The following is a 27804-nucleotide window of genomic DNA, read 5'->3' as shown; positions in this document are numbered from 1 at the left end:
GTTCTAGATACACAACTCTACACTGTTGTGACATTTTTCACATTAAATGAGGCATTTTACATTCAATGAAACATACCTAATAGGTTTTGATAAATAGGCTTCCAATCAAGTTAGTTTCATTTGGACCAATTTGATCTAAGTAATTAGGAAAAAAAACAAAACCCATGTATTACAGTAGTTATTTTAATCTAGACAAGTTATATTTGCATTTATATTGCACTTGACAGTTTGAAGAGCAGCTTATATAAAAATATCCTTGGATTTTCTTTTCAACCACCATGACTGGTCTGAATAAGTATTTTCAGTCCCCATGCGCTCCATTTCCAGAGAAGTTAAAGGACTAGCTTCGGATCACAAAAGTGATTCTCTGAGACCTGCCACCCAGGTCTTTTAGCGTCCTACCTACGTGAGTAGAGTGCTCTTTTTAATAAGAGGCTTTGGTATCAGGGTATAAGACTGTTAATTGAGAGGGATGGCCAATGATACATGATTTTAGGAAGAAGTTCTGCAAGATGGAAAATTACTTTCTAGTGAGATCGTATTTTAAAAATTTGCTTTAATATCTCCATGTTCAGTAGTTTATTGAATACTTTTCATTAAGTAACTAGAGCTTTTATATTCTGATTAAGTAAATGACCTGGTGTTTGTAAGATGGGGAAGGCTTTTACTGTCTTAATTAAATGAGATTATGATTAATTGCATATGAGATACAGAAAAGAAACCATCAGGTCAGGCACAGTGGCTCATGCTTGTAATCCCAGCACTTTGGGAGGCTAAGGCGGGAGGATTGCTTGAGCCCAGGAGTTCAAAACCAACCTGGGCAACATAACAAGGCCCTGTCTCTACAAATAGAAATTAGCTGGACATTGTAACTGGTGCCTACAGTCTCAGATATTTGCAAAGCTGAGGCAGGAGGATGGCTTGAGCCCAGGAGTTGGAGGCTGCAGTGAGCTGTGATTGTGCCACTGCACTCCCCAGCCTGGTGAAAGAACAAGACCCTGACTAAAAAAAAAAATGAAAGAAAGAGAAGAAAGAAAATAAAAAACATCTAACAGGTGGCTCAGGAGATTTATTGTTAGTTTCATGAAGTTACTGAGAATTGCACAGAAAAATAGATTAAATAAAAGTATTTAGGAGAAGTGATTAACATTTTATAAAGCGTGTAAAAGAAATTAATTGTCAGCCTAGTGTTTCTGTTTTTTGTAACCTTATTTCAGGATGTCATAATGAAGGAATGTAAAAAATACTAGGGAGGGGCATTATAAGTGTTTTCATCATTTCATTGTGTAAATACGTATGAATAACTCTTCAGACTTCTGTTGTTTTATTTGCCACCTTATGATTAAAACAATTTTTTTTTTTTTTTGGAGACAGGGTCTTGCTGTGTTGCCCAGGCTGGAGTATAGTAGTGCTGTCTCGGCTCACTGCAACCTCTGCCTCCTGGGCTCAAGTGATCCTCCCACTTCAGCCTCATGAGTAGCTAGGACTACTCATGATGCCACCATGCTTGGCTAATTTTAAAACTTTTTGTAGAAATGAGGTCTTTCTATATTACTCAGGCTGGTCTCAAACTCCTGGGCTCAACTGAAGTGATCCTCCTGCCTCAGCCTCCCAAAGTGTTGGAATTACAGATATCAGCCACCATGCTCAGCCTAAAAGAATTTTTTTATGTAGCCTGTGAGAGCTAGGATCAAGCCTTAATCATTTTTTTTTTTTTTTTTTTTTTTTTTTGTCCCTGGGTTCCAGTAAATTAAAGCCCATGGAAAGGGCTTAATAAATGTTTATTGCCAAGTGAATGGGTCAGGTTAATGAACAGTGCCGAATGAGATTGTTAAACAATCCGACCTTCAATTAGGAAGGTCAAGGTTTAATTTCTTTTTGGTTTTACACAGATGGAAGAGTTAAGAAATACAATAGCATCTGAATGAGTGAGCAGGCACTAAGCTAGTTGCTCACCTCATCTAACCCTTAGTAACCTGTTGAGGTTGTACAATTCCCATTGCCTTTTTACAGATGAATAATATGGGACACAGAGGTGTTAAATTATTTGCCTAAAGTCACACAAGTGATAGAAACAGGATTTTAACTCAGGGAATATATTTAACCACTCTACTAAACTGTTTAACCCTTTGCCATGAAATAAATGAGAATATGATTTCCATGTTCACGTCTTAGGGATTTGAAATGAATGATATGTGAAGGGCCACTATTGAATGATTTAGTTTTCTTAGTTGAAATGTTCACCTTCCATTTTATTCCTCAGCCCACCTCAGCCTAGCTTTCAACTCCAACCTTTGACTGTCACTGCCCCACTGAAGCCATTGGATACGTTGTCATTGCCAGCTGGGTGAAGTGGGGGCTTTATCCTCTTAAATCTTGGCAGTATTTGATGCTGTTGATATCACTGCTCCCTTCTTAGAAAGGTCTATTCTTTAGTCTTTCCTAAGACCCTTCTTTTCTAGTTACCTGCCTGAAGTTATTTCTGCTTTGTCCTTTGCTATCTCTTCTTCCACCTAAATTGGTGTTCCACAGACTTTTCTCCTAGGCTCTTTTCTTCTAATTTTGCTCTTGGCATCCTACAATCTCATCTATTCCCATGGATTCAGTCAATTCCTATACACTTACATCTCCAATCTTCATTCTTTTTCTGAGTGCCATTATTGTATTTCTAGCTGTTGACTTGGCATCTCCACCTGGATGGGCCTCAGACTCCTCAAATTTATTGTAGCCCCAACAGAACTTGACCACATCCTTCATCCCCCTTCATATGCCTCTTTAATGGTGCTGGCAGCAGTTATGCAAATCAGACATTTAAGACTATTCTTGCATTTTTCTTCATCACTTCCATCCAGGTGGCCTGGTCAGTTAACCTCTTCAACTTTGTCTATATGTTGCTCCACTGCTTCAACTTTTATTCCTATCTTTGTTATCTTTCTTCTACCTTCAACCATTCTTCTGACTGGTGTTTCTGCCACCAATTTCCTCTTGCTGCAATTCATCCCCCATACTGCCACCAGAGCCACCTGTCTTATGAAAAATATAGTTTTATCCCTGATCATGAAAGTCAAGCTTAGTGAAAAACATGTAAAATACAGAAAATAGAATGAATAAAATGAAAGCTACTTGTGGTCCTGCTACCAGTTGTAATATCATTTTTACTAATATTGAAGCTGGTTATGTTTCTAAAGGTCAGGGTTATCATGCCAGCTACCCTGGTTTAGAACATTCATGTAAAGCAAGTGCCATTTCCATTGGAGTCAGTTGCTGTAGATGCTTTTTAAAGCCAGGATATTTATAAATAATGAAGACAAAATAGGGCAGATGTTGCTACAAGACAGAGAATACAATCCACTGTCATATTGTACAAACTCTCATTCTATCCTTTTTCATGTTATATACCTATTCAGAAATTTTTTCTGGGGTTTACTTAGGACTTCATTAACTAGGGATTTGCAAAATTTGAATACATCTCTAGTTTCTAATTTTTTAAAAAACTGTAAGATAATTTTATTACACTTTTTTTTTGCCCTATGTGAATAACCAGAGGCCTTTTTTGGATTAAGTAATGTAGTCATTTGGCTCAAAAAACTTTTTAAATGCAAAAAAGTAGTTTGAGAAGTTTCCTTTCAACCTCTCATGCATTTGCAAATTTTTCCCTTTTTTTCCTCACACGTAACAATGCTCATTATTTTCAGGTTTGTTGTTTCAAAGTTTTTATACATATATGGATGGAGATATATTCCACACATGTATATATATATACACACATATACTGTATATATATACACATACATACATGTATATCAATAAGCAAATACAACTATAGAAATTTTCACCTCTTCTAGTATAAAAAATAGCAAAATATTTGCACTGTTCTACACTTTGACTGTTTCACTTATATATTGTTCAGATTTTTCCAGGTCAGAACATAGAAAGATTCCCATTCTTATATATGTGCACACTTTTATTGTTAAGATGTAACATAATTTATTAACTGGTATACTTGATGGGTTAAGTAGTGGACATTTAAATTGTCTCCAGTTTTCACTATTACAAACAAATAGTGTTGTAATGAATAATCATACATATATGTATATATTTAAATCACATTAGTGTCTTGTCTTGTTTAATATTATGTTTAATTTTATTTCAGTTTAAACTAGTTAAAGACTATGTCAGCTGTGTCCTGCAGTAGACAGTACACCTCTGGCAGTTTAGGAAAGCTGTCTTCTTTATATCACACTAAACTTACAGTCATGGTCCACAGAGAACCTTATCACGGGGATGTTGCCTTACCAGTGACCCTTATAACCTCAGCTGGGTCTGATTGCTGGGAAACTCTTGCCCTCCTGGTAGGAGGCAAATGTCTGCTTCCTGACTTCCCAGAACTTTTCCTCTACTTTTATTTATTATGATATAAGGGACATTTTCTGGCTATTAATAGACTGGAACCTGCTTCTTTATAATCCTGACGCTACGAGAAACCAGTGACCTGCTTGAAAATTTCACTGTTGGATGATTTTTGGTAGAATTTTATATGGACATTGATTTTACTTTATTTTTCTATACTGATTTACAACTTATTAACAGCTAAGTCACCAAAGCATTATGAAATGAAGATAAAACCTTCATAGAAGCTGCTGTCATAGTCCACATGGTTAGTAGGACATGATGATTTTAATACTTTTTCTAGTAGGAGGGATGACTTTGTGCTGAACTGATCCTTAGACTCAGTGACGTGATAATCATGTGGGGTGATTGGTGAGATTCATGGTCACAGAACAGTGTCTTAAGGGACTTTTGACTTTCTAAAGAGCATCATGCTTTAAGCAACTGTGCTTATTGTAAATGGCAGCTGAGAAGCCCAGTAGGGTTTTCCTACGGGGCTTAGATCAGGGGTTTTCTTACCCCGATCTAATCTTCAAGGGATGATTGTGAGGAGAAGCACTTTGGGAATGGTAGAGTAAGAACCCCCCCACCACCACATGCTGCTCCCCCAAAAAGCCATGAAAATGCTGGAGAAAATTGCAAAAGTCAACTTTTTTCGAACTCTAGAAATCAGCCAAAAGCTTTCAAGTACATGAGGAGCATTTATTCAAGAAACAGGTTGAACTCAGCACAGTAGGCTTTGGCTGTGTAACATTTTATTACAACTTGCCTTTTATCATTCCTGTCTCCCCAACTCTGCAATAACTGAAAGCCATAAGCTCTGCAACCATGGTAGTCATGAAAACAAACACACCTTACAAGCCACTAATGGCAACAAAATGGGTTTGGAGCTTCCCCAACAACCTCATCCCTATTAGAGAATTGTCAGTAGCTGACGTGTCTGGCAGCTCTCTGGAAAAGCCCCATTTGCAAGACTTTCGTTAACCTGGCTCATTGCTTCCTTGATGCAAACAGCCCTATCACCAGAACACTTTTCAAAAACAACCGGTGGCAGTTGTTTAACACTGCACTTACCTGAGGTGGCGATACTAGGGGACTAACAGAAAAAAACAAAAACAAAAACAGAAAAGGACAATATAGAGAAAGAGATGTGCATAGGAGGCTTTGAAAAGCTCAAATATATTCCTGGGAATTGGGAAAGCCAGATGCATACAAAGGGCTGTGTGCATACCCAGGAGAGACCTTATTTTCTTCTGTGCCTGACCTTCAGGCTCTGTGTAAGCAGGAAGTAAAAGCTAAGGCAGAGCTATAAACTGCTAGAGTACTGAAGGAGTGATCCATCAAACACACACAGCCCATCAGCAAAGGCTGGGAGACTTACTGATTGAGTGCATTTAAGCACATCTTTGTGCATTTGTTATCCAACCACTGAGTGAACTGAGCAGGGACTTAAATAGCCACACAGGACAGCTGCTTCACCCCTATGAGCTTTTTAAATAAGCAAAATGTCATTATTATACTTACTGTTACACACAATAATGATCTAATATTAAAATTTCACTATTTCTCAAAAATCAATTGATTTAAGCAAAATCCAGTTAACAATTTATTATGTCACCTTTAATATAGAGCAGTACCTCCTCCCTTCATCCCTTTTTTGCTGGAGAATAGCATACATGCAGAGAAGTAAAATCTTCATACATTTATGGCTCTTGCATCTTCTGAGTAACACTCTTTCTTAAAGGTAACCATCGTCCTGACTTCAAACACCATAGGTTAATTATGCCTCTTTTATTGTTTTTATCGAGGAATTGCACATATTTAGGAAAGTCCTTAAGATGCCGTAATCTTAAGTGTACTGTGTGGTGAACATTTACATATGTATAGACCCGTATAATTGCCACCCAGATGAGGATATAGAGTATTCTCAGCACCTCAAAAGTCCTCCTCATACTCTGTTCCAATCACAGCCTCCCTAAGGCTTGACTTCTAAAACTGTAGGTTAGTTTTGCCTATTTTTGAACTATAAATAAAGAAGATAATTATTTAGAGCGCATTCGTTTTATCTGACTCTTTTCACTATCATTTTTTCCTTTCATTTTTCACAGTGCCAGTGACAACTGTTTCTGTTGTCCTTGAGAATGTCCCACATTCTGAATTTGTTTTTTTGCTCACTGGTAGTGTCTTTTAACTTGTTCCACTGACTCCCTTATTTCTTATAAATTGGAGTTTGACCAAAGGGGTCTTGAATATCATCAAGTTCATGTTTTTCCCCAAGGATGCTTCTTTGGTGGTGCTGTGTACTTCATGTTGCATTCCATCAAAAGTTATACAAGAGTTTGGCTGCCCCGTTCTTCGTGATGCTAAGATTGATTAATGGGTTCAAGTTGTGGCAGCATAATCTCTTCATTAGGATGTTTCTCATTGATTTTTTTTTGTCTAATGTTTTCAAATATGTTATTTTCTTATGCATTGAAAAATTATGAATTTTGTAATTCTCTTATTCCTTCTATACTTATTTCCTGGAATTCTTACATAAAAAGTACTTCTCCTCATTAGCTATGGCCCCTTAGTACCTTTGAAAAACTACTCATTCTAGAAAAGCAAAACGAGGCTTAATTCTTTAATTTTCATTGACAGTTTTCAGAATATGTGGGCATTGGTGCCCTAGTTGTCAATTGTGACTAATGAGGTTTACTTTTAGTTAGGGGCTACATATATTTTAATATTGTTTTTGACTCATGTTTAAACATTTTTTTCATGTGTTCTAATGAATTGTTGGGTTTTGAAAATATTCTATTTGGGCCAATGAGGAAATCTACACAAGAAAGTGTTTTAAGAGTAGTTTTATATTTTATCCCTGGTATCTCCACTCTGAACACTTATTCTCTGTGTAGGTAACCATTTGTGGTGGCTTCTTCTTTATCATTTCCATGTTTCTTTTCATAAATAAAAGCACATTGTATGAAATTGTGTGTCTGTATGGGAGTGGTGGTGCAGTATGTATGCTATTTCAGCCCTAGGCAATGGGAGTTAAAGTGACGTAGCCAAGATGACAAAAAGATGACACGGTAGGGCCTGGATTTAAACTTAGGAATCTCACTTTTGAGCTTGGGTTTTTAACTACTCTGCTCTACTTATGGCAGTCCCATTGATTCACAACCCAAAGAAAGGCCAAAGAGGAGACAGTTGTGATTTTGCTACTCTTAAAGTAATATGTGCAAAACTAATCTGAACACAGATTTAACAGTGGAACTTGGTTTTAAAATAATTGCAGAAATGCTTTGTGAGACTGCATCTGAGTAAACTTGTGCCAAGAAAATATATACTTGTTGATTTTCTTTTCTTTTTTCTCTTTTGTATTTTGCTTGTTTGTTTGGTTCACATTTTCTAATTTGGCTTAGCAGTATTGACTTAATCTGCTGGTAAGAAACAGTGAGAAAAACTTATTTTAAGCGCTTTCAGATGTTGCAATTGTTATTGCGTGAGGAATTTGTAAAATGGAAACTTTGCTTCATTCATGCATTAATTATGCTGAGGATATTTCAGGAAAATCTGCATGATATGGTTTGGCTATGTTCCCACCCAAATTTCATCTTGAATTGTGGCTCCCACAGTTCCCACGTATCATGGGAGGGACCCAGTGGGAGGTAATTGAATCATGGAGGTGGGTCTTTCCCATGCTGTTCTCATGATAGTGAATAAGTCTCATGAGATCTGATGGTTTTATAAAGGGGAGTTCCCCCTGCACAAGCCCTCTGTTGCCTGCCACCATGCAAGACGTCCCTTGCTCTTCCACCATGATTGTGAGGCCTCCCTAGCCATGTGGAACTGTGAGTCAGTTAAACCTCTTTCCTTTACTAATTACCCAGTCTCGGGTATGTCTTTATGAGCAGCATGAGAACAGATTAATGCACTGCATCAGGACACTTTTTAGTACCTTATATCAAGAATACAATTGTTGCAAATAGATAACTTTAAAACTGACAAAAAAATTAAAATGAACATAATATAATTTGCCTCTTAGGTTGTGTTTGAGACTCTCTGTTCGGGATTCTCAGAATTTATTCATTGTTTTATCACTGAAAGTTTAAGCTACTTTTCCCTGGCACTAACTAGTGGATAGCTTTGGCCAACCTGGTTTCCCTTTGATTTAGGAATTAATGTTATTAAAACTTCCCTAGCATGTTTATGAAATTTGAGTATGATCAAACAATAATTTTTATAGAGTTTGTAACTCTATATTTTTACCCCAAGGAATGAAAAACCGTTTTATTTAATTCATTCATTTACTTTTATGTATTTTTTTTTTTTGAGATGGAGTTTTGCTGTTGTCACCCAGGCTGGAGTGCAATGGCGTGATCTTGGCTCACTGCAACCTCCGCCTCCCGGGTTCAAGAGATTCTCCTGTCTCAGCCTCTTAAGTAGCTAGGATTACAGGTGCATGCCACCACATCTGGTTAGTTTTTGTATTTTTAGTAGAGATGGGGTTTCATATTGCTCAGGCTGGTCTCGAACTCCTGACCTCAGGTTGATCCGCTTGCCTCAGCCTCTCAAAGTGCTGGGATTACAGGCATGAGCCACTGCGCCCGGGCTTTTTTTTTTTTTTTTTTAATGACAGAGTCTTGCTCTGTTGCCCAGGCTGGAGTGTGGTGGTGTGACGTGATGTTGGCTCACTGCAGTGGCTGCCTCCCGGGTTTAAGCAATTGATACCTGCCTCAGCCTCCTGAGTAGCTGGGATTACAGGTGCACACCACTGCACCCAGCTAATTTCTGTATTTTTAGTAGAGATGGGGTTTCATGATGTTGGCCAGGCTGGTCTCAAACTCCTGACTTTGTGATTTATCCGCCTTGGCCTCCCAAAGTGCTGGGATTACAGGTGTGAGCCAATGTGCCCAACTGAAAATCTATTTTAATTTATGTTTTGTTGTTGGATTCTTGTTTTTTACTTCCCAGTATGAGATTATTTTTGATGTGGCTTTTTGTCTGTTACATTCTCAGTATCTCTTCAATTGTTGTTTAAATAGTTGCTCTTAAATACACAAATTTGGAGACCAATAAGTTATGAAGTACTTCACACTTCTGGTGTTTGGGGCAAAGTTTGAGGGAAATAAAAGCTAAGATTCAGAATGTGTTATTACTCTTTTAATCAAAAACACGTATTGTGCCCTTCCCACCATTAGGTACTTGTTAGGAATGTGGAGATTAATGAAATATGGTTCTGATCCTGAAGGAACTTAGATTAATAGAGGGAATTGGACCTGACAGTGTATCCAAATGGACCAGATTTTCCTAACTGGCATGAGAAGGCACAAGTGAAAGTACTTTGAATAGTAGACATATAAGCTTTAAGAACATGTTCATCAGCCTTGGAAAAATGTATGGCATTGGTGACATAGAACAAGTGTCATTTATAATATCTGCATAACTGTAATAAAGTAATAAGTAGAGACTAGTTCACTTTATTCTGGACAATCTCCATTAGAAGAATTGAAATAGATGATGTTTCTCTGTAGACGTTTTCCCGCCTCTCATGTTTGATTCATTTTTCCTAGCCATTGAGTGACACCAGTATCCACATCTTTTTCCACTGTTGTGTTCCCACTAATAACCAATTTTGGTTCTCAAGTATACCCTGTGCCAGTCTTTTACCCATCCTGATGTTTTGAAAAAGGTTACCACTTCCTTTTCTTTCAAAACCCGTTGGTAACAAGCTGTGAAATTAAAAAAATACTTCACAAACTGGCAAAAACTATTATCTCAATGAAAAAGTAAAAGTAGAATCTATTATAGTTTATAGAGAAACTGGAAATATCTGTGATCATGAATGCTCACAATGATTGATTGCTGTGTGATTTCTGTGTGTGTCTGTCTGTGTGTCTGTGTCTGTTTCCAGTCAGAGTTAGAGAGGCCCTAAGATAGACTGGGACTCTGAATTCTTTTAATATTTGTGTTTGATTTAAATTGATGTCATAGTTCCATTTGGGACAGTTCTCTTTAAGTTGGTAACTGCTAAATACTTGAAGTTTAGAATACAACAGCTCAACAGATTGAAACTCGTTTCTTTTTCTTCTCCTTTTTTTTTTTTTTTTTTTGAGGCTGAGTCTTACTCTGTTGCCCAGGCTAGAGTGCAGTGGCACGATCTTAGCTCACTGCAACCTCTGCCTCCCGGGTTCCAGCAATTCTGCCTCAGCCTCTCGAGTAGCTGGGATTACAGGCGCCCACCACGACGACTGGCTAATTTTTATATTTTTTAGTAGAGACGGAGTTTCACCATGTTGGCCAAGCTGGTCTCGAACTCTTGACCTCAGGATCTGCCCACCTCAACCTCCCAAAATGCTGGCATTACAGGCATGAGCCACCACACCCAGCCAAAACTAGTTTTCATGTGCCGTATTTGCTGCTTCTTTTTTTTTTTCACCCTTCCCTTACTGAATGTATCCCACATCTATGCTTTGTCCCCTAGAGGTGACCTTATGGTGGATGATACTTGTATTTTTTAGAATCTTGAGACATGAGTTGTTGATAATACTTTGTGGATAGCTACAAGGTCAGTTTTTGGGGAAACTGCTTGATAAATGAAAACTTCTTTTTGAATGAGTATTTCATAAATCCACAGTACAAATAAGTTTTTCAAATGTCAAAATAGTTGATAATTAAAGATAGATTTGCAAGGGTAATGCAGAGGATGTGGAAAGATAGGAGAGAGATGCCAACCTTCATTTTTTTCCTGTATTACTGTTTCTGTATTTGTCTGTGACACTAAGCCACATTGAAACCTTTCTTTTCTGATTAGTAAAGTAATGCAAGTTCATTGTAGGCCACTTGGAAATTATGGACGAGCTTAGAGAACTTAGGTTTTCCTGCCAAGCTGTAACTACTATGAACATTTTGGCATATTTCTTTTACAACTTTAAATATAGATTGTATATATGTTTATTTTATAATCCAGTTAAGTTCATATTGAACATACAATTTTGCAGTATGTTTTTCCACTTATTATCTCATGAATGTTTTCCATGTTATTAAAAATTATTTGAGAATATCATGGGATGGCTACATAATACCCTATAATATGACTGTACCATAACTTACCTTTTCATTAATTTCTGGACAGTTATTTAGCTTCTAATTATTCTGAATCATGACATATTATTCACCATTGAATTTACATAATCTTTGGTGACACATATTTCTTGGGCATGCACCTTTTTTGCTTATCAAGCCATGGCAGATAATTTTTTTTCACGTATAATCATTACTTTTTTGTTTGTTTCCCCTTGTATGCTTATCCTTTACTGAAGGAAGTTGTTAAATTTTAAAAACAATAGCTTTTTTTAAGTTTGAGATGTTTATATATAAACTCTGAAATAGGTTAGAAGGTAAAATTACAAATCCTGATGACAGCAGTTTATGATGGAAATGCTTACGGGCCTTTAAATATAGCTTGGTAGGGAAGGGCGGGAGTGAATCAAGTTGTTACAGTTTGTTCCAGGAAGGGCATTTTGGATGAACGCCATCTACTTTTACAAAGATGTCCTGTGATTTTAGTTATATTTGCTCCACTTAACCTTTCCCAAAGTGATTGCTGAAACAAATGTATGTGGTACACTAAAAGAAATTAACATAATTATAATTCCTTTGGTTAATTGAAAACAGGCAATTCTTTTTCTCCGAAGATGTTACTTGAATTACAATCAAAGTACTGAATTTGAGCATGGTTTGGGCATGTCAGATAACCTAGATCAAGGAGACACCAGAGGTCAGTTCATCTAGCCAGCTGCCTTCCTGGTGGACTATCCTTTATCTATTTAGTGTACTTGTCAGAGTGAGAAAATTCCAAGAACTTTGCTAGATTTTATTTCGGTGATTTAGAGTCTTCCTTGTTAAAAATAACAACACTCACATCTGAGCTTTTACTGCTGCAAGCGTGGACTCTGCACCAGGCCCTATGCTGCTGACTTTATGTAGTTTCACAATCCTCTCAAAATTGTACTGGCCGTGCCCCGTTATCCCAATTGTACAGATGTGAAAACTAAAGTTTAGGAAGTTAAATCACTTGGCCAACCTCACACAGCTAAAAAGGTGTCCATTTTTGGCCGCAGAACCAAAGCTGTCCTGTACAGCCTACAAGCTGTCAGAGAGTTCTTAGCCATATTAACTGATTACATGAGAAAATGGCTAAAATTGGGTTTCTAAAAAAATGTTAAGCAAATATAATGAACAAATTTAGTGTGCATCAGAAATTTAGTAAGCATCAGAAAGCAAATTTGGACACTTAATGGTTGACTTCCTAACTCTTCTAAAAGGGGGACACAATTATGTAGGGAGGAAAAAATCCTCGTTTTTATTCTTCCTGGCTAGAGATCTTGGCAGCTGGGAAAGTGGTTGCTATTATTGTGACTTTACCCATTGTATGCACAGATTCATACTTCCAGGTTCTCCATCCTACACCTTTTATAAACACCATGTTTAACTTGGAAAGGGAAAATGTTTTTCTTGGCAACACTTGTATACCAAAAGTAGAAACTGTAGGGGACCACCAAGGGATATATCAACCAGGAAGCAGAAACCGTAAAGAATATATCTAACATTTAACTTTAATACTGTTTACAATGCAGGTCTTCAACAAGGGAGAAAATTAGGTTTCAAAGTTTACTAGGAGGCAGGGAAACCGCAAAATGAGACCCGTGTCCCATGTATTTATGACTAGAATAATTTACTGATACTTTGTGCTTCTTATTACTGTTATCATTGCCACATATCAAGAAAGTCATTAGATAGTTGATAGGGAACTGGCATTAAGATGAGCAAAGCAGTTAAAGGACCTGCTTTTTGAGAATAGCCTGAGACCATAGTTTCGTGTTAGCAAAAATACATAGATAGGGTACAGATATTAATACAATCATAGCATTCGTCACTGAATCCTCAAATGTTAAGACTCAAGGGTCTCTGAAAATTAAAAGAAAAATAAAAGTGAAAAAGTACTGCTTTACACTGTTGAAAGTAAACTTTTAAGAAATGTTACTAAAATGTTATTCTAAAAGGGGATATAGGCTAAAAAGAGGTTGGTAGATTCCCAGAAAACAGAGATCGTTCATTGCTGACAGATTCACAGTAAGTAATTATGAGAAATTGAGGATATTCACTTTTGTGTTAAAATCCTGGGTTAGGAGAGGCTCACTGGACTAACCAAGAAGGCCAATTATTCTCTGTAGAGTTCACCAATGCTTCACTGACTACCTGTGGACCCATCATGGACATTGATCTTTTAGGTAAAATAGAGTAAAAATAAACTAGTAGAAAAAGAAATGGAATAAAATATAAGATCCACAAAATATGAGCCCCAAATTTTATCGTTAGATTGAATAGACATGAAATTACTCTGACAAATTTCTGTAAAACTTTCTAAGAGCTTCCAGTCAGTTTCTAGACCTATCTCAGATTATTAACAACCAATTCGTAGACCAGCACTTGCCCATGGTCCATATTTTGTGGAGCACTGTTCTCAGCTTAAATAGAACCTAAAACTTTGTTCTCATGTTAGTGCCCCTTTCTGTCTTCATTATTCCTGTCCTTGCTTGTCCTTTTACTGTGCTCTTTTATTCTTTATTTAAAAGCAGATTGAACATAATAATTGTGAGCTGTTAAGGTAAGAGACACAGTGCAGGTACAGATGTATGTCTGTTTCTGAGTTTAATAAAATGAATATGCAAAATCAAAAATGACATGTGCCTATACGTGTACATTAATACATGGTCTATTGGATTTTAAGACTCTACACCATTGTTTCTTAGAAATGTGGTTCGAAGAGTACCTGTGTCAGAATTAGCTGAGGTAACTGTTTAAAAATGCAGACTTTAGGGGGCAGAGCAAGATGGTGGAATAGAAGCCTCCACTGATTGTCCTCACCACAGTAACACCAAATTGGACGACTCTCCACACACAAAAAAACACCTTCATAAGAAGCAAAAATTGGGTGAGCAATCACAGTATCTGGTTTTAATTTCATATCACTGAAAGAGGCACTGAAGAGGGTAGGAGAGAGAGTTTTTCATTGCCGACACTACATCCCCCCAACCTCTAGCAGCAGCGAGTGGCACAGAGGGAGAATCTATGTGCTTGGGGAGGAAGAATGCAGTGTTGTGGGACTTTTCATTGAAATGCAGTGCTGCATTGTCACAGCAGAAAGCAGCACTGGGCAGAACCTAGCTGGCACCCACAGAGAGAGCATTTAGACCAGCCCTAGCCAGAGGGGGATCACTCATTCTAGCAGTCAGAACCTGAATCCCAGCAAGCCTCACCACCATGGGTTAAATTGCTCTGGGGTAGTAAATAAACATTAAAGGCAGTCTAGGCCACAAGGACTGCAATTCCTGGGCAAGTCCTGGTGCTGTGCTGGGCTTGGAGCCAGTAGACTTTGGGGGCATGTGACCTAGGGAGATACCAGCTGGGGTAGCCAGGGGAGTGCTTGTGCCATCCCTCTCCCACCCCCAGGCAGCACAGCTCACGGTTCCAAAAGAGACCCCTGCATTCCACTTGAGGAGAAGAGAGGGAAGAATAAAGAGGACTTTGTCTTGCAAGTTGGATACCAGCTCAGCCACAGTAGGATAGGACACCAGACAGAGTCTTGAGGCCTCCCTTCCAGGCCCTAGCTCCTGGATGACATTTTAGACACACCCTGGGCCAGAAGGGAACTCACTTCCTTGAAGGGAAGGACTCAGACCTGTCAGGATTCATCACCTCCTGACTAAAGAGCCCTTGGGCCCTAAATAATCAGCAGCAGTACCCAGGTAGTACTCACCATGGGCCTTGGTGAGACTCAAAGTCATGCTGGCTTCAGGTATGACCCAGCAGATTCCCAGCTGTGGCAGCTAAGAGGAGGGACTCCTTCTGCTTGAGAAAAGGAGAGGGAAGAGTAAGGGGACTTTGTCTTACTGCTTAGGTAGCAGCTTGACCACAGTGGGTGAGGACAGTACTCACTGGTGTCCTCAGTTCTAGGTCTTGGCTTTTAGATGGCATTTCTGGACCTACCCTGGGCCAGAGGGAAGCCCACTGCTCTAAAGGAAGAGTTCCAGGCCTGGCATCATTCACTGCAAGCTGACTGAAGAGCTTTGTAAGCCTTGAATGAATATCAGCAGTAGCCAGGCAGTGCTTACCATGGACCTAGGGCAGTAGTGGCCATAGGGAGAAATGCCTCTGTTTGTGGAAAGATGAGGGCAGAGTGGAAGGACTTTGTCTTGTGACTTGGGTGCCAGCTCAGCTGCAGTGGAATAGAACATCAAGTAGATTCCTAAGGTTTCCTACTCTAGGCCCTGGTTTCTAGATGGCATCTTTAGGCCTGCCTAGGACTGGGGGGGATTTTGCCACCCTGAAGGAAAACACACAAGCTTGGCTAGCTTTGTTTTGTGCTTATTGTAGAGCCCTAGGCCCTTGAGTGAACAGAGGTGGTAGCCAGGCAGTGGTTAACATGTGCCTTGGATGAGACCCAGTGCTGTGCTGGCTTCAGGTCTGACCCAGTGCAGTCCCAGTGGTGGTGATAACAGGAGTCTGTGTGTCATTCCTCTCTTAAGTTCAGAGAGCTCATCAGAGACACACACACACACACACACACTCACACACTCACACACACACTCATACACACCCAGAGAGAGAGAGAGAGAGAGAGACTCCATTTGTTTAGGAGGAATAAGGGAAGAGAGCAAGAGTTTCTACCAGGTAATCCACGGAATTCTTCTAGATCTTATCCAAGACTACCGAGGTGGTACCTATAGGAGTCTGCAAGAGTCACACTGTTACTATAAGGCTTGGGATGCCCTGTAATGAAGATATGGCTGCAGTGACCAAAAACTTAAGATCACAATACCCAAGTCCCTTAAATATCTGGAATACTTTCAAAGAAAGACAGGTACAAACAAGCCCAGACTGCAAAGACTACAATAAATACCTAACTCTTCAATGCCCAGACCCTGAAGAACATTCACAAGCATCAAGACCACCCAGGAAAACATGACCTCACCAAAAGAACTAAATAAGACACAGTGACCAATCCTGGAGAGGCAGAGATTTGTGATCAGTCAGACAGAGAATTCAAAGTGACTGTTTTGAGGAAACTAAAAGAAATTCAAGTAAACAAAGAGAAGGAATTTTGAATCCTATCAGATAAGTTAAACAAAGAGCTTGAAATAACTAAAAAGAGTCAAACAGAAACTCTGGAGTTGGAAATGCAACTGACATACTGAAGAATGCCTCGGAAACTCAAGCAGAAGAAAGAATTAGCTTGAAGACAGGCTATTTGAAAATACACAGTCAGAGGAGACAAAAAAGAATAAAAAAGAATGAAGCAGGCCTATAAGATCTAGAAAACAGCCTCAAAAGGGCAAATCTAAGTTACTGGCCTTATTCGGGAGGTAGAGAGAGATAGTGGTAGAAAGTTTATTCAAAAGGATAATAACAGAAAACCTCCCAAACCTAGAGAAAGATATCAGTATTCAAATACAAAAAGATTATAGAACACCAAGTAGATTTAACTAAAACAAGACTACCTCAAGACATTTAATAATGGAACTTTCAAAGGTCAAGGATAAAGAAAGGATGCTAAAAGCAGCAGGAGAAAAGAAACAACATACAATGGACTTCCAATATATCTAGCAGCAGAGAAATACACATCAAAACTACAATGAGATATCGTCTCACCCCAGTTAAAATGGCTTTTAAAATGCTGGTGAGGATATGAAGAAATGGGAACCCTTGTACACCTTGGCAGGAATGTACACTAGTACAACCATTATGGAAAACAGCTTGGAGGTTCCTAAAAAGTGAACATTGAACTAACATATGATCCAGCAATTACACTGCTAGGTATATATGCAAAAAAAGGAAATAAGTGTATCAAAGAGATATCTGCACTGTTTGCTGCAGCACTGTTCACAATAGCCAAGATTTGGAAGCAACCTATGTTTATATCAACAGATGAATGGAAAAAGAAAATGTGATATATATATGTATCATATATATACACACACATATTCACAGACACACACACACACACACAATGGAGTACTATTTGGTTATGAAAAAGAATGAGATCCTGTCATTTGTGACAACATGGATGAAACTGGAGGTCATTATGTTAACTGAAATAAACCAGAGGCAGAAAGACACACTTCACATGTTGTCACTTATTTGTGGGAGCTAAAAATGAAAACAATTGAACTCATGAAGACAGAGAATAGAATGATGGTTCCCAGAGGCTGGGAAGGGTAGTGGGTTGCGGGGAAGTGCAGATAGTTTATGTGTACAAAAATATGGTTAGATAGAATGAATAAGATCTAGCATTTGATAGCACAACAGGGTGACAACAGTCAACAATAATTTATTGTACATTTAAAAGTAACTAAGAGTATAACTGAATTATTTTTAACACAAAGAAAGGATAAATGCTTCAGGTGATGAATACCCCATTTACCCGGATGTGATTATTATGCATTGTATGCATGTATCAAAGTATCTCATGTACCATATAAATATATGTACCTACCATGTACCCACAAAAATTGAAAATTAAAAAATGCAGACTCCTAAGACCCATCCTGTACCTACTAAATCACAATTTCTGTGGTTTGCTCTATGGGGTATGAATTTTAAACATGAGTCCCAGATGATTCTAAGACACAATAAAATTTAAGAACTACTCTTTCAGCATGTGGGAATCTGCGTGATATGTTTAATTCTGAATCATACACTATGGTGGTAAAGTATAAATGCCAATTTTGTTCACTAATGTGAATCTGTTAGAATCTCTGAGTGTGTTATTTCAGGAGAGCATCTCCAGGGTATATTATTGTGTTCATTGCTATATGCAAAGCATTATTGGAAAAGGGTAATGTTCCCATTTTACAGACAGAAACAACATAAATGTACAGGTGAAGTAATTTCACATCCTTCTCTACTAAGTACTTTCATCTTAATTGAAGATTTTTGCATGCTTAAAACCTATTCTTAAATTCCCTCTGGTTTACAATAATATAATTTAATTTGGAATGAAAAATAACATAGCTGAAGAACCCATTAACTGTGCATTTAAAGAGTTATAAATTGAATTAGAGAAGAGGGGTTGCATTTAAACCCCTTAATATTTCACTTGGAAACATTTGTGTTTCCATTAATATGGAGTTAATGCAATGTTAACACAAAGTTCACCATTAAGGAAAAATATAGTACTCGTAGATATTAAGATGAAATTCTCCCATGAGGAAAAATATTAAATCCTAAGAGCTTCAAGACATATGCCAGTCAAATAAAGCAGATACTACTATAGCTGGGTCTTTAATTCTGTGGTGGAAGTAGGTGAAGGGAAAAGAACTACATTTATTCTAATTGGTGTATAGCTTTCAGAGTTTTTGGCACATTACATCTGCTTGTGGGTATTGATCTGTTAAACATAGATAACTGAGGGTCATTTATTTTTGTGTATGGAAGTAATGGATCACAATGCTGATATTTTGGCTTGAATGAACATTCCTAGAGGGATTTCCTTGTCCACCTAAGATGAGGAAATCTGTCCTTTGGGGATTTTCTTCTCTTCCAAAGCATATTGATAATTTCCCAGATAAAACTGAACAACCCTGAGAAAGCAACGAGTCCTTAATTACTTTTACTAAACTCATCGTACCACACAGATTTCTCCTGAAATTGTGCAGCGTTCTGGGAAATCTCCCTCTGCACCTTTCAGCCTTGCTGTGGTGTTCTCTTGGTCAAGTTACTGGAATTCTCTGAGCTCCGTTTCCTCATCTAGGGGCTGAGGACACTTCTCAGAATTACTGTGAGAATTCTTTCAGTGAATGATTCTTAATTACTGAGCGTAATTCTTGACATTCTGTGAATGGTAGGTAGTTATTGTGGGGGGAAGCTGTAGAAGAGTGGCAAAAGTATGGGTAAGCTTTGATGTCATACAGACCCAAGATTTGAAGTCCAACTGGTTTCTAGCTATGTGATCTTCTGTGAACAAGTTATTCAATCTATCCCCTAGTTTTCTTAATTTATGACATAGGGATTGTTACTCTGGTTACTCTGAGGATTAAGTGAGTGTGTGTACACACTTATAGGGCCTAGCATGTATTCAGTTTTTATAACATAACAAATAATAGTCATGATCGTTTTTAGTGAATTTAATGGCCTACTTTCTAAGCCAGATTTGAAAATACATGTATTTTGTACACATATATCAACTTGGGTTTAGATTTGAGGTCCTACCCTTGATATTTTAGCAGCTACCTCACTTCTGTGTATATTTTCAAAAAGCTCTCTGATTTATACACAGAATGATGTGTATTCCCATTGAAAGATTTTGGGAATCTGAAAATGGAGTGACAACGGGACAAGCATTCCTCTGGCTGCTTTAGGAACACAGGGTTGGAAGAAGAAGTCTCCAATAAAAATTACAGCAGATAGGCAGACACATGCTGTGAGGCTTCAGTAATGTATATGAGTGATGTCAGCCTCAGAGGCATGCAAAATGCAAAACACAAAGGAAATTCATAATGGGATTTTCAGGAAAAAGGTTGTTCCTTCCTGATGTGCTAACCTTGATTCTAGTTTGTGTTTTTGTACCAGCATAAAGATAGGTGGAGGAGGCACTGCTGAATTTTTCCATTGCCAATTTGTGTTGTAATCTAAGGACTATGTCTTTGCTCTTCCCTGCTTTACTCTCAATAAATATTCTGCAAGCTTTGGGAAATGAGCTACTTTATAAAGTGATGTCTTTAATTGTGTATAATTAATCCATTCAGCATCCATAAATCACATTTCTACCCATGGGCATCCTTGCTAGATCAGTAGCTTTGAATGTTGGAGACTGTAATAATCAGTTGGGCTTGCAGTAGGAGATCTGATGGAAATGGGAAAGATGATTGGGGGATAATTTCCATTCCTTCATTCTTAAGCTTCCCTTTTTCTCCTTTACATCAATTCTTGAAATTTCTAGATGCTGTTCTCCTTCACCAGCCTCATCCCTTCAGAGCGTGGTTCATATGCCAATGCCTGGAGTGAGCGCTCTCTTTTTCTCCTGACCACGTCGTGTTGACGGCCCATCCATACTCTGAGGATGTTTTCTTTTTCCTTTGTAAGCATGTGTCATAATTGTAATTAAAGAATTCATTTTCTATTTATTTAATGTTTTTCTCTCTAAAATATAAGCTCTGTGAAGGCAAGGGCTATGTTTATTTTGTTCGTAGCTACCTCCCAGTGCCTAGCACCATATGATATCATAGTAAGTAAAAACATAAGAGTGTTTGGTTGATAAAAAGTTGTTATTAATGTGCTTCCCCTTTTTATTTGTTGCTGTTGGTTTTGCTCGACTTTCACCACAACAGGGTGTGGTTTGGAGAAAGGAAAGCATATGTGAATTTGTGATACTCTGGATATAGCTTCTCAATATAATCATTTACTATGATTAAAGTAGTACTGGCTGAATTACTTGTGCTTAAAAAATTACCATCCCAATGAAAGAATACATGTGTGATGGCTTGAAATCGAAGCACCAACATTCATCAACCACTGTTGCCCTGCCTTTTAGTTTCTTTCTTGGTTAGCCGGGAAATCTAATTCCATTATGATAGTGTCTTATGCTGGGGGGAAGTAGGTTTTCTCCATATAGGAAAATAGATTGTCACATGTAGGCATTGGTAATATGAGGGTGACCCAGAACCTAGAGTGCAGATAAAGTGTTGTATGTACCAAATGTTATGGTATTTGGAAGGCAAAGAATGATGGCTTGCAGGACCAGAGTGATAGGAGCAGCAGGTGGAATTCAGAGACCAGGGATTGAGTGATAGTAACAGCTGCACCATAAGCAGAGTGGGTGAGTCTCTCTTCTACCCAACAGAGAGTCTGTTGGTCCGTAACTAGAAAGTAGTCAAGAGCTCAAGATTATATACTCTATCCCTGCCTGGGGATAAAAACAGAGAGGCTTACCTTGTTAAGAAGTCTATTTGTTATACATAGGCTGTAGCCAACTTTGATGCCAAAAAGAGGAAATGTATTTATTCTTTCTGATTTCTTATTCTTTCTTTTTCTCCTTTCTTTTTCTTTTTAGAGACAGGATCTCACTCTGTTGCTCAGACTGATTTGCATTGGCAGGATTGTAGCTCACTGTAGCCTCGAACTGCTGGGCTCAAGCGCTTCTCCCACCTCAGCCTCCTGAGTAGCTGGGACTACAGGTGCATTCCACCATGCTGAGCTAAGTTAAAAAAAAAGTTTTTGTAGAGATGGTGTCTCACCATGATCTTGAACTCCTGGCCTCATGTGACCCTCCTACTTTGGCCTCCCAGAGTGCTTGGATTGTGGGCGTGAGCCATGGTTCCTGGCCTAGATTTATTTTTCTTATCTCCCAATGGTGACTGAGCCCACTGTGGACCCATTGGCCACCTAAGTTAGTGAGGTTGCTGGTGTTTTTAAGAGTGTTATTTGAGGAAGGCAGAGTATCAGGTTTAAGTGTCTTTCAGATGAGACTTCAACTCCTGGCTGTTATCACTTCTTCTCGGTGAGCCTCAGTTTTATCATCTGTAACATGGGCCTAATGACACTACTGACCTTATTATTACAGCACAGTGGCACTCATTTGATACTATTTTAAAAGCATCTCCTATGTGTCCCTGGCACATAGTTGCCATTCTGAGCGTACTTGCTATTATTGTTGTTTGCTAGGACGCTGGAAAGTCATAGTGATTTCTTCTAAAACTGGGCTGGGTTTACATGTCCAGAAGAGGCCTGGACAGGGTGATGGTGATCCTGGAGTGCCTGGCTTGCTGTGTTCACTCATCCAACTCCAGAATCAGCCCAAAGCTCTGTGGTCCTTCGAAGTTTCAGGGCAAACTGTGTCTGGGTTAAGGGAATAATAGAGAGGTAATTGCAGCCGTCAAATGTAGTGTGCAGCTTAAATTTAGTTTGCATCTTTTCACAGCAAATGTACTTGACATGTAAGACCATTTTGTCTCGTTTTCCTGGAGATTTGCTGGAGAGAGATGGTCTTATAGCCTTTGATTACATTAAACCAGCACTTTGTAATTGCAACTGCTGACCCAGGTGGGCTAACAGCTTCAGAAAGCCCCTTTCTCGATTAAAGAATGATGGATCTGAACTGGGGATTTCCCTACCCCAACTCTTTCCAGTATAAGACAAGAGCATTAGCTAGATTGATGATTGTATCTATTTTCACATTAAAAGTCAGGTTTGAAAATAACTTCTGAATTGATAACTGCATGTTTGGATTTTCATTAAAGCTATAATACATTTGAAAAAACTTTAGTCCATTTTCACAGTTTGAAATCACAAGTCCACAAATTTCACTCTGGATTAGTTAAAATACTGTAAGCCCATTTCAGTAACCTAAATGAATGCTCTGTCTGATTTATGGTAATGGTAAGTTGGAGTTCTCAGGTAGTGACCACTGTATTCTGAGTAAATCAAATAGCAAGCTCCTCTTTCTGTGACTGCAGTCAGCTTGTCTGACATCAGCCCAGGCTGTGTGTGTGTGTGTGTGTGTGTGTGTGTACACATAACTCATTCTTTGGAATTCTCCCATGGAAAAGCAAAGGAAGGAAGCTGAGGGGAGGATGGGGCGATTGCATCCTGTACCCTTTACAGGGGTGTGGCCACGGCTGCCTCGGCCGAAGGGACGTGATACATTTTTTTTCACTTAGGATGCCTGGACAGTGATAAGTCTTGATGAAAGGCAGGAGTGGCTTTTATTGTCATTCGTACTGGACAGGAGCCTCTTGCTAGAGACCTGCCGGAATCCTATCTAGTATTTCATTTCTAGAACTTTGGGGGAAGAGGAAGAGAAGCAGGAGCATCCGTGAAGTTGACCTGCAGAGCTTTCAAAGCCACCTTAGAACTCCAGACCTGCCTTGACCTCAGTTCAGCTCTGGCTGCTTCTGTGAATGAAACTGCCACATGGGTTGGCCAGGTGTATGATTTTAAGGAGAATGCCATATTTCTTCTTGCTGCTCCCTAAGTCTCATTTGAATGATGGATTTTAAAACCTTTGGATTATATGAGGTAAGATACTGGAAAGTGCTGTGGAAGGAATTCCACTGTCACCTGATTTCCTTGTCCAGCTGTTTGGGATTTACAGTTTTCTCTGCCTTACACTTTGAAAAGCTCTTAAATGTGGTCACCTCCCAGCTGGATGAGGGACAGTTATTAACAAACTATGCGGCACATTGATCACTTGACAACTGGGCATAAGAGATCAGTGCTGAGATTAAAGCATGCAAAACTTTTACATATAAATAGACAATCACCTCATTGTGAATTTTTAGGGTCTGCTTGTTTTAAATGGATTGTGATGTTACTGTGATGTTAAGTACAGGTTCTACCTACAAGAAAATGCTTTGGAAAATTGCCTTAGGTTGAGTCTAAATAGATTTCATGGCAGGTTATCTGTCCCTGGAATAATCATGGTTTTTGACACATTTTAAAGTTCTTCTCTCAGGGAGTGTGATGTGAAAACAGATTTACTTTTAAGGTAAATTTCATATGGGCAAGTATTCATAGACATCCGTATTCTAGAAACTGTTGATTGAATGACAGTCTTACAACCAAACTTTAACTTGAGAATAAAACCATGGTTTTTATATATTATCTTGTGGCAACTGTGGCAAACTGACCCAGTTTTCTATAGACCTCTAAAATTTGCAAGCAGAAAATCTACTTTAATTAATTATTTAACAACTGAAACAACTCCAGGGCAAAATTTTAGTTTTATCCTAATCCCTTGCAAGTTGGTTTTATACAGTGAAATTTTTGACTTTTTGGCTATTAAATGCCAATCAGTGATTCTCAAGAGGGGTGGTGATGTTAATTTTTATTGCCATGTAGGGTGCAACTGGCATTTAGTGCCTGAGAGCCAAGGATGCTAATGTTTCTGCAATGTATTGAATAGACTCTCACAAAGAATTGCTCACTAGAATGCCTGTAGTGCCCTCACTGAGCACAGTTTAGTGAAAAGTATGTTGATGATTTAGTAAAGACTTACATGAGCAGTCATCTCTGGAAAGGTAACTGATCTAATAAAGCAGTTTTGGGGAGGGACCCACAGGGAGCAGTCACTTTGTAACATTGTTCTTTAGGATCAGGAGCAGTGAATGTTTCAGAAATATTGCTCCCACCTGCTTCTTTTCGTTTTTTTTTTTTACTTCTGTTTTAGGTTCAGGGGTACATATGCAGGTTTGTTATGTGGGTAAACTTGTGTAACAGGGGTTTGTTGCACAGATTATTTTGTCACTCAGGTACTAAGCCTAGTACCCAATAATTTCTTTTTCTGATCCTCTCTCTCCTCCCATCCTCCACCCTCGAGTAGGCCGCAGTGTCTGTGGTTCCCCTATTTGTGTCCATAAGTTCTCATCTTTTAGCTCCCACTTATAAGTGAGAACATGCAGTATTTGGTTTTCTGTTCCTGTGTTAGTTTGCTAAGAATAATGGCCTCCAGCTCCATCCATGCTCCTGCAAAATACATGATCTCATTCTTTTTTATGGATGCATAGTATCCCATGGTGTATATGTACTACATTTTCTTTATCCCATTTGTCATTGATGGGCATTTAGGTTGATTCCATGTCTTTGCTATTGTGGATAGTGCTGCAGTGAACATACACAGGCTTGTGCCATTATGATAGAATGATTTGTATTGTTTTGGGCATATACCCAGTAATGGGATTGCTGGGTTGAATGGCAGTTCTGTTTTTAGCTCTTTGGGGGATTGTCACACTGCTTTTTGTGTGTGTTTTTTTTTTTTTTTTAGAGACAGGGTCTCACTCTGTTGCCCAGGCTGGAGTGCAGTGGCATGATCATAGCTCACTGTAGTCTGGAATTCTTGGGCTCAAGCAATCCTCCTGCCTCAGCATCCTGAGTAGCTAGAACTGCTGGTGTGTGACACCATGCCCAGCTAATTGTAAAAAATTATTTGTAGAGACAGGGTTTGCTGTGTTGCCCAGGCTAGTCTCTAACTCGTAGCATCAAGCAATCCTCCTATCTTGGCCTCCCAGCGTGCTGGCATTACAGGCATGAGCCGCTGCCCCCAGCCATTCCCATATGCTTCCAACTAATATTTTAAGGATGAGATTAGATGAGCTCCAACAAGTATTTGGTTTAGTTCAATAAGAGTAACCTCCTTCTTTAAATAAAGTTAACTGTTAGAGTTCCTCATCCATATTATATGAACTCATTAAAATCAAAGGAATAATTTACTCCTAACCAAAGGATGCTTTTGTACTGAACATTGTATTTCATAATGATTATATATTTCTCTGAATTTTCAGCATTAGGTGCAGTGTAAAAGTAACATCCTACAGATTCTAGAGTTTGCTAAACTTCACTTACTATTAAAAGAGATTATCTTTGAGTGCAAGCTTAATATATGCATTTTGTTTGTTTGTTTGTTTGTTTAAGATGGAATCTCACTCTGTTGCCAGGCTGGAGTGCAGTGGCACCATCTTGGCTCACTGCAACCTCTGCTTCCCAGGTTCAAGTGATCCTCCTGCCTCAGCCTCCTGAGTAGCTAGGACTACAGGCACCTGCCACCACACCCAGCTAATTTTTGTATTTTTAGTAGAGACGGGGTTTCACCATGTTGGCCAGGATGGTCTTGAGCTCCTGACCTCATGATCCGCCTGCCTTGGCCTCGCAAAGTGCTGGGATTACAGGCGTGAGCCACTGTGCCTGGCCTGCATGGTATGTTTTAAATAATTAGAGGAAAGAAAGGAGGGTCTGTAATCAAATTGCTATTATCATTCCTGGTAACTTTTTACACACATAGTGACAAGGTAGAGATTCTCAAGTTGAACACTATATTCAAGATCCTGGTTTCATTGTGTAGGGAGATGAGGGCATCTCCATCTGGTTCCTTATCAAGCCAGGCCTAAAGCTCATTGACAGAATTTTAAGCTTTGAGTGACCTTCCATTCAAGAACTGGGCAGCACTGAGATACTGCGTGTGATATACTGTGCTATGCTCTTAGTGGCATAGTTTACAATCACCGTACAGTAAGGACTTCACCCGTGCTGCCTGTTCTTTCGGCATCTGTGGATTAAGAAAGCAGTGTTTCAAGAAACATTAATGAGCATGCTTTTGTTTTAATTTATGTATATTTATGAGAAATTAGAATAAAATAAATTTTAAAAGTAAAAGCTAAGGAAATGAAGTTGGTGAATTGTGCTTTTGAGTACTCAAATGAAAACATAACTCCCTTTAAAAGAAGGAATAAATAGGGTTTCATTTTTTTTTTTTTTTTTTGAGACAGAGTCTTGCTCTGTCGCCCATGCTGGAGTACAGTGGCGCAATCTCAGCTCACTGCAACCTCCGCCTCCTGGGTTCAAGGGATATTCAAACAATTCTCCTGCCTCAGCCTCCCAAGTAGCTGGGATTATAGGCACCTGCCACCATGCCCAAATAATTTTTTGTATTTTTAGTAGAGACAGGGTTTCACCATGTTGGTCAGGCTGGTCTTGAACTCCTGACCTCAAGTGATCCACCTGCCTCAGCCTCCCAAAGTTCTGGGATTACAGGTGTGAGCCACCGTGCCTGGCCCGAAATAGGTTTTTAAAACTCGTATGTTTAGCTCCTGATATATGCCAGGTTCACATACTATACTCATGTACTCCTCACAGCTTTCTGACCTGAAGTGTGATTACTGTCATTTTATAGATTAAAAAAAAACAGAGTCTATGCAGTTTTCAAGACTTGCCCAAGGTCATAAATCCAGCGAATGGGAGAAATGAAATTTAAACCCAAATCAGCTGTTACCTAGCAGTGGCAGCCTGGCAACATCAGTATCAAGTAATGTGTTATTCTCATTGCACCCGTAATGTGTGATATATACATAGAAAAGGAAAACATACTTTTGTTGGTGTATTAGTCCATTCCACACTGCTATAAAAAACTTCCCTGAGACTGGATAATTTATAAAGGAAAGAGATTTAATTGACTCACAGTCCACATGGCAGGGGAGGCCTCAGGAAACTTACAATCAGGGCCTAAGGTAAAAGGGAAGCAAGCACCTTCTTCACAAGGTGGCAGGAGAGAGAAGCTAGCAAAAGCAGGGAAAACTGCCTTACAAAACTGTCAGATCTCATGAGAACTCACTAGCTATCACAAGAACAGCATGGAGGAAACCACTCCCATGATCCAATGACCTCCCTCCCTCGACATGTGGGGATTACAAGCCCTTCCCTTGACACATGGGGATTACAATTTGAGGTAGGATTTGGGTGGGGACACAGAGCCAAACTTTGTTGGTAAATAAAGGTTTATGTAGACTGAACACCAGTGGTATAGTAAACATGTTGCATTAAGGGTTTCACTGAGCTACGAAGTGGTAGAGAATCAGAGCTTTATATTTTGACTGATTAAAATTG

The 27804-nt window shown here is 38.9% G+C and overlaps 1 protein-coding gene across 7 annotated transcripts in view; it reads left to right on the top strand.

Moving 5' to 3' along the window:
• LOC105468168 (HECT, C2 and WW domain containing E3 ubiquitin protein ligase 2) overlaps positions 1–27804 on the top strand; it is a 384482-nt gene that overhangs the window by 201973 nt on the left and 154705 nt on the right. Inside the window, exon 1 of one of the 7 annotated variants that reach the window (XM_071073116.1) lies at positions 23085–23448. The exons of the other annotated variants lie outside the window; for them this stretch is intronic. The gene's annotated coding sequence lies outside the window, so the exon portion shown is untranslated. Of the gene's footprint in view, positions 1–23084; positions 23449–27804 lie in introns of those variants that run through there. 7 annotated transcript variants of the gene reach the window in all.

The sequence above is a fragment of the Macaca nemestrina genome, chromosome 11 (genome assembly GCF_043159975.1).
Source record: "Macaca nemestrina isolate mMacNem1 chromosome 11, mMacNem.hap1, whole genome shotgun sequence".
Taxonomy (NCBI): domain Eukaryota; kingdom Metazoa; phylum Chordata; class Mammalia; order Primates; family Cercopithecidae; genus Macaca; species Macaca nemestrina.
This window is presented reverse-complemented; position numbering and strand designations above follow the sequence as displayed.